Source organism: Bubalus kerabau, chromosome 2 (assembly GCF_029407905.1).
Source record: "Bubalus kerabau isolate K-KA32 ecotype Philippines breed swamp buffalo chromosome 2, PCC_UOA_SB_1v2, whole genome shotgun sequence".
NCBI lineage: Eukaryota > Metazoa > Chordata > Mammalia > Artiodactyla > Bovidae > Bubalus > Bubalus kerabau.
The window spans coordinates 106,016,013-106,030,005 of NC_073625.1; the positions used below are offsets into that span (position 1 = coordinate 106,016,013).

The 13,993-nt window shown below is 34.0% G+C and overlaps 1 protein-coding gene across 23 annotated transcripts in view; it reads right to left on the bottom strand.

Moving 5' to 3' along the window:
- Positions 1-13,993, bottom strand: part of ZBTB20 (zinc finger and BTB domain containing 20) — an 869,429-nt gene that overhangs the window by 696,705 nt on the left and 158,731 nt on the right. For all 23 annotated transcript variants that reach the window (XM_055568256.1, XM_055568236.1, XM_055568251.1 and 20 more), the window contains one exon: positions 4,023-4,074. The gene's annotated coding sequence lies outside the window, so the exon portion shown is untranslated. The remainder of the gene's footprint in view (positions 1-4,022; positions 4,075-13,993) is intronic.

Genomic DNA, 13,993 nt, shown 5'->3' on the forward strand with positions numbered 1-13,993 from the left:
ATGCACTCAAATGTTACTGGTATAAAGGAGATCCAAACATGTAAATTATTATATCATAAGAAAACACATTTGAAAAATATTCTTTTTTCTCGTAAGTGAAAGCCAAACTCTGATTCCACTTAGCCTTTTAATGTTTCTCATTCCGTTGGACCAGCCCACACATACTGGGCTCTGGATAGGTCCTGGGCTCAACCATCTGGCCCTTTACTTAATTCTTTTTTAACACTGACAAGTGTATTAGTAACACTTCCTTGATTGCTGGTAAATATAGAGCCACCACACAACTAAGATTTTCCCTAATTCTGAAAATCACTAATTAGTTGTGGGTAGGGGTCGGGGAGTATTACAAAGATATGTTGAGCAGTACTACAATAAGTAATCTAATTCCCAAGAAGAAAGTATGTTAATCTGCTTCCCACTTCATTAGAGGAATAAAAAACATCTTGTCATCACTAAAGGATACAAAGGAGACCTGGATATTTAAAGAAATGGTAGGTAGGGATGAAAAATGAATGCAGCATTTCATCAAGAAAATCCCCTACACTTCGTGAACAACAGTCATGGTTTTTCTTGGTATCCTCTGATTACTCTATTTATCAGTGTGTTCCATGAGCGTAGTTTATTCAATTAATATAAATACAATCTTCCAAAAGAAACACATATGGTAAATGAATCCTATTTAATAGATAGGATTTAATCCTATTTAATAGATCATTCTACTGGCACTTACGCATTACGCAACTTTGGAAACTACCTTAATACTTTCAAACCAGTAAGGTCTTATTTGCCTGACCTTGCGGTATAAAATACTGTAGGTTTAGAGGAGAGAATGCAATTTCTAAAAAGTCATTTACAGAGAATATATGGTTTAATTTGTTTGTTTGTTTTTCCACTGGATAAGAGATAGTCTAACGCTGTTTATTTTCCTGTAAGGTTTAGATTTGTCAAATAACATCAGCATTAGGCTTAAAATACCATAACTCAACTCCCTAAATCTAAAGATTCTAACTGTGTAAGGTTGAATTGGTTGTCCTCATTTCTAAGATCAAGAAACTTAACACCAAGCAACAGTTTTTAAAAGGCTATTTCAGGTTTCAGTCTATCTCCTTTGTTCATCTGGGGAAAGGATGATTTTCTCTTATAGTACTTACACCAAATAACTATAATCTCAACTAAAATCTTACAAAACTGTGGATTGTGAGGCAGGTGTAAATATTTCCAAATCTTATAACTAATGAATAAAATTTAATTGGCTTATATGCAGAAGTAAATTTATGAGAGGCTGAAGAATAGAATAAACAAGGGGGGGAAAGTACATTGTTTACTATGTAATTTAAGAACTGTCAGAGAAGTGGGGCATGTCTTATTTACTGGTGTATGAAAAGAGAAGAATGAATGCTTTTGCATACAAATAAATGCAGGTATAGAAACATAATAGAAGCTTCATGTCACAATGGAACTTAAACTTCTCTGGGCAGTGATCAGCTAAGGAGAAACAGACAGTTACAATGCAGTGATTAACTAGCTGACAGATCTATTATTCATGGCAGGTATGTAAGCAGTCAGGGCGGCGATGTTGGTGGCCTCTCCTCATCAAGCGGCTTTGCCAGTACAGACTGGATGTCTGGAACCAGGCAAGACACAACAACAATAAAAGCTAGCGCCAGCTAAGGGAAGATACAGCACAATTCATCTCCAATTTTAAATAGTACTAGAAATCTTCACTGAAGAAGATTTTTCCTTGGGATTGGCAATATATTGTATTTATAGGATGTAGACCAACCCTGCCCTCTGATTTATCTTACAGCACTTAGCAACATGCCTAAAACACCTACCCAGAAATTTCCAGTATATTACAGAAAAAAAGGAATTTTTAGCATTAGTTGGCAAAAATTTCTGTTGATAGGTATGACCATCATGTCATTACATGAACAGATGGTCAAAGTGAGTCCATTTCACTGACAGTGTATTGTGTGGGTCTTTTTATCTCTGAACAACCAAACCAAACAAAAGCATAGCACAGAAGAGGTCATTGTGCCTTCTCTGATTTGGTTGGTAGCTTTATCTTTGAAATATGAAAATAAAACCAACATAACTATAATCCTCCACAGTACCATTTCTGCATAATATTTAATTGTCTATTTAAGTATTCACATTCAAAAATCATCCAGATATTTGTGAAGATGGAAAAACAAATCAGATATTTTTAACTTTCAATACCATGATCTCCAGTAAAAGGAGAAAATATAAAGTAGCCATATTTCTTATTCTTCAGTTTTATCTAACCGTTTACCAAATGTTTATTGGCAAATTACAACTCTTTTTTGGTATTCAGGTATTTTAATGAAAGATAAGGGAAAATGTATTTTAAAAAAGCAAATGTCCATAAAAATATATATTTTCATGTGAAAGGCTATGCTCTCTATATAGATTATTTTTACTTAATAATGTTAAAGTATAACAAATGAATATTCATAACCAAATAAATTAATAGTCTAGCAGATAACCAATCACTAGTTACTACATTTTGCTCCATGAGATACATACACACAGACACACACACACACACACAAACACACACGTATTTGGATGCTTATTATGATAGCTTTATCAATATAACCAATTCAAAATATAATTTACTTTGATTTTTTGAAGTAAAAATAAATAATACTATGAGGCAAAAGAAAGAGAAAAAATAAGAATATATGTATATCTATAACAGCTAGTAGTCAAAACAACAGCTTAAAATTATGCTAAAATGCATCTACACATGTGGCTGTGAAAACTTAAGTGCAGGAAAATTCTGGCTACCCACATCCAGAAGGAGCTGATGAAGTATGAAGTCTAAGAGTACATCTTTAGTACTTCTGTACCTTAAAATATTGCCGAGTATTAATTTTTCATCAAGTTGTCATTTTCTCTGACATTTGGTTTTATTAATCAAGGCATTTATCATTAATTTGTAGAAAATATCGTAATTAAGCCAAATAAAATAAAATCCTTAAAAGGTTAAAATTAGAAAGCAGGTGAATGAGAACTTTGACATTACCCTGTTGACATACAGGAGCTTTTTGAAAGTATGGGAATCAAGTTTATGAAGTGAGTTTGGTGCCTCAATCTTGGGGCTGGCTGTGTTTTTTTTTTTTTTTTAATGTTATAAAGATTTGATTTAAAGCTCCCTGACAGTTTTGACATTCAGGTGAAAGTACTGCTGCTGCATTTGGAACAATTTGCATATCCCACTGCTAAATGGAATGTTTGAGGTGTGCACTGGTGTAAAGAAATTAAAAACAAGCTATCACACATGCTTAAGTGTATGTGTTCACAAAACTGATGGTTGGATCACACCACCCCTACCCCCTCCAATGTAATCTGTGATTTACTCCTCTGTAATAAATTACCCTACCATGTTATTCTTGCTGGAAGATCTAACCATGCATGTAAGAAGCAAAGTAATTACAGCCCCCTCTTGTATCAGAAACTTTCTTCAAACCGTACAAGCTCTTTATACACAATGCAGCAACACATCTATTGTAAAATTCTTGCCTGAATTTCTGGATTTCTGACCATGAGTAGCCACTAAATCTTGTCTACATGGTTTTGTTGTCCCCTCAAAAATGTATTTTTATTTCTTATAGTTAGTTGTAAAGCTCTTCCTAAAGAGCAATAGGTACTGACTTTTTTACTTTGAGCCAACATGTCTATTTAGGAAAAGGGCAGGGCATAAGATCAGAAGAGTTCTAAACTGCTTCAAAAATCAGGGGAGGGACCATAGTATATTCCCAAATAGAAGGCTGAAGGGATACAGCAACACCAAATTAGGCTGACATATTCTGAGACAACAAAAGCTTTTTCCTTTTTTGACTCATAATGTTAGATTATTTTTAGGTATACATAGAAATGTTTATTTAATGTGTTAAAGAGAAATAAAGAAAAGACCTGAGGGAGTAAGCTGAAGGTCATTAATATTACGAAACTTTTCACTAAGATGAAAACCTATTGAACAAAATACTGGACATTACCTTTAGCCTTCAGAGCATCAAAGGGAAATTCTTAACACTTCTTTTTGTGTGACTGTAAAAGAGAAACATTTAAAATTAGGAATTACATTTCCATAATATCTTTATGATTAGTCATGAGACATAGGTAGTTGAATTTGTATATGTCAACTAATATCTATAGTTTTAAAAAGATAAAGGCTAACATTAATTTGTCTATGTGCAGAACAAGTACTTGGTAAAATATAGCATGAGTTTACAATGGAAACCACTGTACAGGGTTTAGATGGAGAACAGAATATTTACTATAGCATTATTAGAAGCTTTATCAATTGATACAAATGTTTTTACATTTATATTTTAAAATTAAAACACTAATATCAAATAGTCTGTATCCCATTTATTTGTTTATTCTTAGTTACCAGAGATGTAGCAAAAATCTACTACATATAATACACTGGTAAGCACTGGTTAAGTTAGGAAGTATACAAGATAAGATACTGGCCCTATCCAAAAAATATGATAGCAGTTGGAAAGATTTTTGTAAAGTGCATAATCTAAAGAGAATAAAAAGTAAATGGGTGGAAAGAAATAGGGAGTAGAAGGTAATACATTCAGTAGAACTTGAACTGGTCTTCAGTACCTAATGCACTGATATTAGAATGTGGCTTTATGTTCCCAGTCTCAGCAAGCAAGGTTCTAGGAGGGTCCTACACAGATTTACTTTGCAAGTGGCACATTGGTAAAGAATCCATCCACCTGCCAATGCAGGAGACACAAGAGATGCAGGTTCGATCCCTGGTTCGGGAAAATCCCCTGGAATAGGAAATGGCAACCCGCTCTAGTATTCTTGCCTGGGAAATTCCATGGACAGAGGAGCCTGGTGGGCTACAGTCCATGGGGTTGCAAATTTGGGGCACAACTGAGCGTGCATGCACACACACACACACAGAGGCAGGGAGGTTAGCCAGATAGATCAGTTATTTTCCAACCAAATGCATTTGATAGTGTAGAATCCAAACTAGGACTGGGAGCAGTAAAGCAGCAGGATGCTGAGGTGATTTTAACGCCAATTTGATGAGTTAAAATATAAAAAGATTTAATTAGAAACAACTCCCCTATTAAATACTGAGTTTGATATTATATGTCCTTGAAAAGTGATCTCTCTAAATTTGTTATGAAATCACACTGAGAACCTTGATGTCATATTTGCTAATAATCTTCACAGACACTCAGCCATTCAAAGTCTCAAAAGCAGTCTTACTAATGGAAAAACATACATAAACATAAGCAAATCCTGTAAACCAGTACATCTACAGTAAAATTTTTATTAAAATGAAGACAGTCTAAGGTTTTCAACTGACTAGGTCTTTAAGGTGCAGAAACAAAAGGGAAACAAAGAACCAAACAGCAATCCATACCAGCAATCCTGAGCTTATGATGTACCAATACATAAAAAACGGATCCAGAAAAGGAAGGTTATAGTTCTGCCATAGTAGGTTACCTGAGTAATACCACACTTATTCTGTAACATTGATCTTTAGAAGAGGCCCTAAAAATTTCAATCTGCTAGGAGGAGTGAGATAATACCCATTAAGCATGGATAAGCAGAGGATAACTTGGAATGGAAAAGAAAAAAATACTGAGGTTATGGGGATGAAGTAGGGAAGGATATTTCAGAGAAAATTAATTTAGCCATTATATATTATGTTATAAAAGCGATTTTTATTTACTTTTTGTCTGTCTTCCCTACTGGAATGGAAGTTCCATGAGGTCAGGCCCTGTCTCTTTTACTGTACATGTACATGAATAGTGTCTGCCACATAGTATGAGATCAATGAATATTTATTGAAGGAAAGAACCAACAGCCTGACCAACCTATGAATGAGGCACTAAGTCTACATCTATTTACAGATGAAACAATTTAAGCTTAAAGAAGTTAAATGTTATATATTAAATTAAACTTTAAGCTTTTACAACTATCAACTACTGCAACTCATTTTTCATAGTCTTCTACTCAACATTCATTCTAGCAGGGAATCAAATGATTAGCAAATAAATTGCTAAACTAATAATGTCCTATAATTCACACTACAAGGACAGACAAAGCAAGGTAATAGCATTGACAGTTACATGGACTGATATTTTAGATAGTTCTGGACAGAAAAGCTGCTCAGAGAAGGCAACAATAATAAAATTGCTGAGTGAAGTAAGGGAAAATGTCTAAAAATATCTGGAGGTTATGTGGGCTATTACAAGGATTAAAGGAGATACACATTACCTTTCTTAGTATAATGGCTTGCAAACAGTACTCTCAATAACTATTATTTTATTATGTTGCTATTATTTTTATAAATGGTGAACTGCCCGATAAGATTATAAGTTTGTCAAAGACATCCATTTTTCTTTCCCTACAGCTCCTTAAATAGTGCTCAGCAAGAATTCTCAATAAACATTTATAGAACTGAAAATAGGAAGACACAAGTATCAGTTCACTAATTAGAAAAACAGACCATATGAATACAAGAAAGTTACCATGTTTCATAGGCATAAATCAATCCAATTCTGTTAAATTAATGTCACTTAATAAAGGGAAATATATAAAATGGATATAGCCAATAAGTCATAGATTAAAAACAAAGTAAGAAATAATCAGAAAAAAATGAAGGCATTGATACTAGGTCACTATCTTGACCATTCACAAGCTCTGTCTGCCTCCATCAAGTTAATACACATTTCTAGTGCAAGAACCCTTCTGCAACAAAGTAGTAGAGAACATGGTTAACTTTTACCGAAGACTGAAATGTAAGTGACAGTGTGATAACCGTCTGGAGAAGGAAATGGCAACCCACTCCAGTGTTCTTGCCTGGAGAATCCCAGGGACAGCGGAGCCTGGTGGGCTGCCCTCTATGGGGTCGCACAGAGTCAGACACCACTGAAGCGACTTAGCAGCAGCAGTGATAACTGTCATTGTTAGACACAGATGTGTAGAACAGATCATAGGGACTTAGTACAGGGTAAATATTACAAGTTGCATTTCCACAGTGCTGAGATGGTTGAGTAATTAAAACACAAACAAATTTTGTTCCCTACATTTTGCCATGTACCAAAATAAAAATCATAAATATATATTAGGATAATAAGTAAAATAATTGAAGAGCTTTAATAAAATTTATGTATATAATTTTCTAAATTCCAAGGTAAGAAGGCCTTTTGAAACACACAGATAATAGTATATAACATAAACACAAAGATTTCTTAAATTGATTAATTGAAACAAAATTTTTTTATAAATCCAAAAATATCTTGAACATAATTAAGATGCCCACAACAAATAAAGATAAATATTTTTAATGTATATGATATTCATAGGGTAAATAGTCTTTAGGAGGAAAGAAAACAAATATCTCATTTTTTAAAATGAATAGGCAATTAATAACAGAAGAGCATAAGGTATATATGAAACAATATTGAACTGTAATTGCAATGAAAGAAATGCAAATTAAAATAACCTAAATATTCCATAATAGTGAACTGGTTAAATAAATTATATGTGATATAATAATAACCTTCCATTAAATATGGCAAGTAAAAATTTACAGTACACCATTAAGCATAAAATGCAGATTGTGAAATGGTCATGATATTAAAATAGCAATTTTTAACAATTTGTATATATATAATATACATAGGCTATGCAAATTTTTGGTCATATGCGTATATAAATGTTGATCTGTATATATGTGTGAGTGCATATGTATTAGAAAAAGCATGTGTGTTATAAAAAGCATGTAAACACTTTTACGTGGGCTTCCCAGCAGGAGATGTGGTTCATCCCTGGGTTGAGAAGACCCCTTGGAGAAGGAAATGGCAAACCACTCTATTATTTTTGCCTGGAAATCCCGTGGACAGAGAGGCCTACTGGGCTGCAGTCTATGCGGTAAAAGGTGAAAGAGTTGGACTTGATTCAGCAACTAATCAAAAACACCAAAGCACCTATATACTAAATTATTCTCAGGACTTATCTCAGATATTAAGATATAATAAGTGATTATCTCAGATATTAAGATATAATAGATATTTTCCTTTTTAGAATTTCCTACCAAATATTGTTGTTGTTGCTGTTTAGTCACTATGTCGTGTCTGACTCTTTTGCAACCCCATGGATTGTAGCCTGCAAGGCTCCTCAGTCCATGGGATTTCCCAGGCAAGAATACTGGAGTGGGTTGCCATTTCCTTCTCCTAGGGATTTCCCCACCCAGGGATCAAGCCCATGTCTCTTGCATTGCAGGCAGATTCCTTACTGCTGGATCACCAGGGAAAACTGTACCAAACAGTCTACAATACATAAAGATTACTTTTCATAAAAACAAAAGCAGTAAAAAAAAAAAAAAAAAAAAAAACTCAGTCTACAGTGCAGAAAAAAATTAGGTAATATATCATTAAATTTGCTGAATGTTAAGAAAGCCACATGGAAATGTCTATCCATCCTATTTTTGGTGAAAGCCACCTCCATTAATTGTATATATATATTTTAAAAGAAGTAAATAAAGTAGATGGAGTGATGGGAGGGAAAAAAGAGAACAATAAAGCAAGAAAGGAAAGTAAAAGGAAATAAAAATAATATTTCTTTTAAAAAATCACTCATAATTGTACCTATTAGATTCCTAGAAGTCACATTTTAAATGTTCACATCTTTGATCAAATTTTCAAAGAAAGGCACAGCCTGGAATGTAGAAAATTTAAGAATTTTGACATTATATTGATATAGTAAGCATATTATTATAAAAGAAAACAGATAAAACATGTATTAGTTTTAGCAATAGGAACACAACAGAGGGACAAACAAAATTTGCCTTGAGAACAAATGAAGCAGTTTTGGAGTAGTATAATTTTGAATAAGTAAAAATTCAAACTAAGTAAATAACATGTTGGGACAAAATGAATAGAAACTGTTAAAGATTATTCACTATCAGTAATTACAGAAAACAAGTATTCATCATTAAATAAAAAATGAAGTACAAATTTTGATTGTATCTGATCAAAGACCCCAAATGAAAACCAATTTACAATACTTAAATAACATCAGAAAGAAAGAACCTATACATACATGGTCAAGAGGATAAGATATATTCTAAGACTAGAAAACACTAATTTAGTTCCAGTTAATCCATAATGGTGCTTCTGAAGGTAGAGGTATTCAATCTGGCTTTGGGTATTATCAGAGTTTTTAAAACACCAGAAAAATCTGATAAGTCCTACAGTAGACTTCTCCAAGAATCCATAAAAATGACCTGGCTAAATCCTACACTAAAGCCATCTAAAATCAAATTCCAATGAGCTTGAGCTCTAGGGCAAGAACAAAAGGTCATTCACTTAACCCAATTATTCTTTCTGTTAGGTATTTCAGTTTCCCTTCCAAATAGAGGGGAGAAGTTCAGAAAGATTATGTACTAAATACTGCTTTTAACCCTAAAATCCAATCAATTCCTTTTCCCCCTCACTTGTCTCTTTAAAAGTAACCCAAGACATTTCCTTTATTATAGATAGCTTCACTCTGTTTATTTTTATTTCCCAATAGCAGAATGCCTTAAATAAATTCTTAAAAACCAACACACCGACAAATAAATAAATTAAAACTCCATGACTATAAAAAGTACATAGTCTAACCTGCTTAATTATTAACAGGTAAACAGAATGCATTTCTGAATTATTTACTTAATCTCCTTCAATTAAAAACTTTAAAGTTTTTGAGCTTGGAATGTGTACCTTTTCCAAGGATTCATAAAACAATTATTTTAAAATATTCCATCAGCCATTTTAATAAAAGCAATTAAAAACACCAAGGTAAATGTGAATTTAAATATTTGCATAAGTACATAAGAAATACAACACATTTTGAACATTTCAGAGTGTAGTAAAATTCCCTTTCTTCCCACTTCCCATTGTCCTGTTTCAGATACTTTATTCCACAGTATGTTTGGACAGAATGAGTAGAAATATTCTGTACTAAATTATATTAATGAGATTGATATAATAATGCTTTGAAGCAAGCATTCATATAATGCTTTACTCCTAAGTATAAGAAATACATAATTATGAAACTACTACAAGTGTGAATAATTCTGAAACTAGGGTAAGAAAAAAGAACGAACAATAGACAAAAATCACCATTTTCTCTGGACAAAATACATACTCAGCTGATATACTGAAGAATGATTGCTGCCTGACACAAGAAAACATTGATTACCTGGAATTCTGGTTCATTAAATTTTCTGACTAGCTAAAAGTTCACCAGAGAGAATAAAATTTTCATTTTGATCCTTTTAAACTAAAAATCTAAAATATACTATAAGGTTTTGCTGCCTCTGTAAATAGGGTATCACACTTTTATCTTCACTGAAGACAAAAAATTTATATTACTTCAGAGGATGGTTGTTACTTTTGGGGGGATCATAAGTCCCTCTGAGATGATGGTAAAATCAAGAATCTCTTTCTCTCGAAAAGTGTATATGTTCACAGAATTTTGAATAAAATTTCTAGGAGTCCACAAACCCACATAAAGGCCACTTGTCTTCAAATTTTACAGAATTCTAAATAGTTAGACATAGGAGATTGTACTGACTACAAAGTGACCTCAAGACACAAGGATCTTTAGACTTGCTTTTTGAAAACACCCCTAATGGTGAACTATTAACTTATGAGCTATCTCCTTTTTTTTTTTTTAAAGACAGGAATATAAGAACAATTCTGCTTAATTTAATCTAAGGTTAAATACTGTCTCAGTTTAGGACAATTGCTTTGAGTTTTAAAACAAAATAGTGCTGTTTTCAAATCATTCCACATTCTTGAAATGGCAACAAATTTTTTATACTTTAGTAATTCTTAGAGAAGGTGGGGTCAAATAGAAACTTACTTAATTTTTATTCTTCTAAAGATTATCAGATAATAGCAAACACGCAATTCAGTTGCTCAGTCATGTCCTACTCTTTGCAACCCCAAGGACTGCAGCATGCCAGGCTTCCGAGTCCATCACCAACTACTGGAGCTTACTTAAATTCATGTCCATCGAGTCAGTGATGCCATCCAACCATCTCATTCTCTGTTGTCCCCTTGTCCTCCTGCCTTCAAACTTTCCCAGCATCAGGGTCTTGTCAAATGAGTCAGTCCTTCATGCCAAGTGGCCAAAGTATTGGAGTTTCAACTTCAGCATCAGTCTTTCCAATGAATATTCAGGACTGATTTCCTTTAGGATGGACTGGTTGGATCTCCTTGCAATCCAAGAGACTCTCAACTGTCTTTTGCAACACCACTGTTTAAAAGCATCAATTCTTTGGCACTCAGCTTTCTTTATAGTCCAACTGTCATATACATATATGACTACTGGAAAAACCATAACTTTGGCTAGATGTACCTTTGTTGGCAAAATAATGTCTCTGCTTTTTAATATGCTGTCTAGGTTGGTAATAGCTTTTTTTTTCAAGGAGCAAGTGTCTTTTAATTTCATGACTGCAGTCACCATCTGCAGTGATTTTGGAGCCCAAGAAAATAAAGTTTGTCACTGTTTCCACTGTTTCCCCATCTATTTGCCATGAAGTGATGGGACCAGATACCATGATCTTAGTTTTCTGAAAGTTGAGCTTTAAGCCAAAATTTTCACTCTTCTTTCATCAAGAGGCTCTTTAGTTCTTCTTCACTTTCTGCCATAAGGGTGGTGTCATCTGCATATCTGAGGTTATTGATATTTCTCCCAGCAGTCTTGATTCCAGCTTGTGCTTCATCCAGCCCAGCATTTCATGATGTACTCTACATGTAAGTTAAATAAGCAGGGTGACAATATACAGCCTTGACATACTGCTTTCCTGATTTGGAACCAGTCTCTTGTTCCATGTCCAGTTCTAACTGTTGCTTCCTGACCTGCTTACAGATTTCTCAGGAGGCAGGTCAGGTGGTCTGGTATTCCCATCTCTTTCAGAATTTTCCAGGTTGTTGTGATCCACACAGTCAAAGACTTTGGTGTAGTCAATAAAGCAGAAATTCATGTTTTTCTGGAACTCTTGCTTTTTTGATGATCCAGCATATGTTGGCAATTTGATCTCTGGTTCCTTTGCCTTTTCTAAATCCAGTTTGAACATCTGGAAGTTCATGATTTACATACTGTTAAAGCCCAGCTTGGAGAATTTTGAGCATTACTTTACTAATGTGTGAGATGAGTGCAATTGTGTGGTAAACAGAGCATTGTTTGGCATTACCTTTCTTTGGGGTTGGAATGAAAACTGACCTTTTCCAGTCCTGTGGCCACTGCTGAGTTTTCCAAATTTGCTGGCATATTGAGTGTAGCCCTTTCACAGCATCATCTTTTAGGATTTGAAATAGCTCAACTGGAATTCCATCACCTCCACTAGCTTTGTTCCTAGTGAGCTTCCTAAGGCCCACTTGACTTCGCATTACAGGATGTCTGGCTCTAGGTGTGATCATACCATCATGGCTATCTGGGTCATGAAGATCTTTTTTGTATAGTTCTTTGTGTATTCTTGCCACCTCTTAATATCTTCTGCTTCTGTTAAGTCCACACCATTTCTGTCCTTTACTGTGCCCATGTTTGCATGAAATGTTCCCTTGGTATCTCTAATTGAGTATCTTAGTGCAAACACATAAGCATTTCCTATACTCAGGCTTTGTTGTAAGTACTTTTATGCATATTTACTTAATGTAAAAAAACAAAAAACAAAAAACAAACAAACCTCTAGGAGGTAGCTACCTCAATATCAGATACATCCCTATTTTATTGATGTGTAATCTGAAACACAAAGAGATTAAGACATTTAACAAAGATCATCTCTACTGAGTGGCCAAACTAGGATTCTCACCCATTCAATCTTTCTGCAGAGTCTGTACTCCTACAAACCATACTACATTTTCAGGTTTCAATTCTTCATGAGCTTAAAGGTTATCTTGTGTGGTTTTATATTTTGCACAAGTCCATCTTTTCACTACCATACAAGAAACAATTACAGTGTTGTGCCCAGAAATAGTCATTTTGGAAATTGTTCGTAAGTTGCTGACAAAACTGATACCACTTTTGTGACAGTTATACACCCTTGTAAATTTCCCAGAGTCAACTACCCAGAAGAAAAATAAGACACCATTACCTCAGTAAATGCAGAACCCTACAGCAAAAGCTGATCCCTCATTTCCTTTTTGGAAATAGGTCTGATGAGATACAAAATTGAATGATTATACATAGTGAGGGCCAACCAAGGTAATAATAGAAGTGGATTATCATAAGAGAACTGTTATCATAATAACAGTTCCCAAAGGGAAGACTGTCTGTAGTTCCTAAATTGTCTGAAGAGAGGAACAAACCAAATTATATGATTTTTACTTTCTAGTCTGAAAATAGTTTCTATGAAATAGGAATATTAAAGTAAAATGTATATTTAGTGAGGGCATTCAAGTTTCTGTCTGTGGTCAAACCTGCCACAACATGAAAATTGCCTTGGCATATCTTTCTCACTGACAGATTGAGTGTTCCCAGAGATAGCAGCCACTTTGTCTCTCAGGATTTGCTTTTGATGTACCAACCTTCACATTTTCAGTAGTTCCATTAAAAGCTAAGGCTGATAACTAATGAAAGAAAGAGAGGAAGGAAGGAAAGAAGGAAGAAAAAAGAAAATAAAGCAGAAAATCCCATCCTTATAGTTTGCACAGGAATATTTTCCATTATATACTTGTTCCATTTAATTTTTATTGAACTACTCCCTACATATAAATACAATCAAGCAGGTACCAGTGAGAGACAAATATAAAAGGATACAATAAGGCCTTTCAGAGTCCTGAAAAATGGCTAAAGATCAGATAGCTAGGAAAGAAGGTATAGTATAAGGCAAATAAAAATACAGATGCAAGACTACATAACAAGAAAGAACCTTGGTAACTGAGACAGCTTTTTTTTACTGGACCCAGGGACTTTTGTCAAGTAATTGATTGCAATG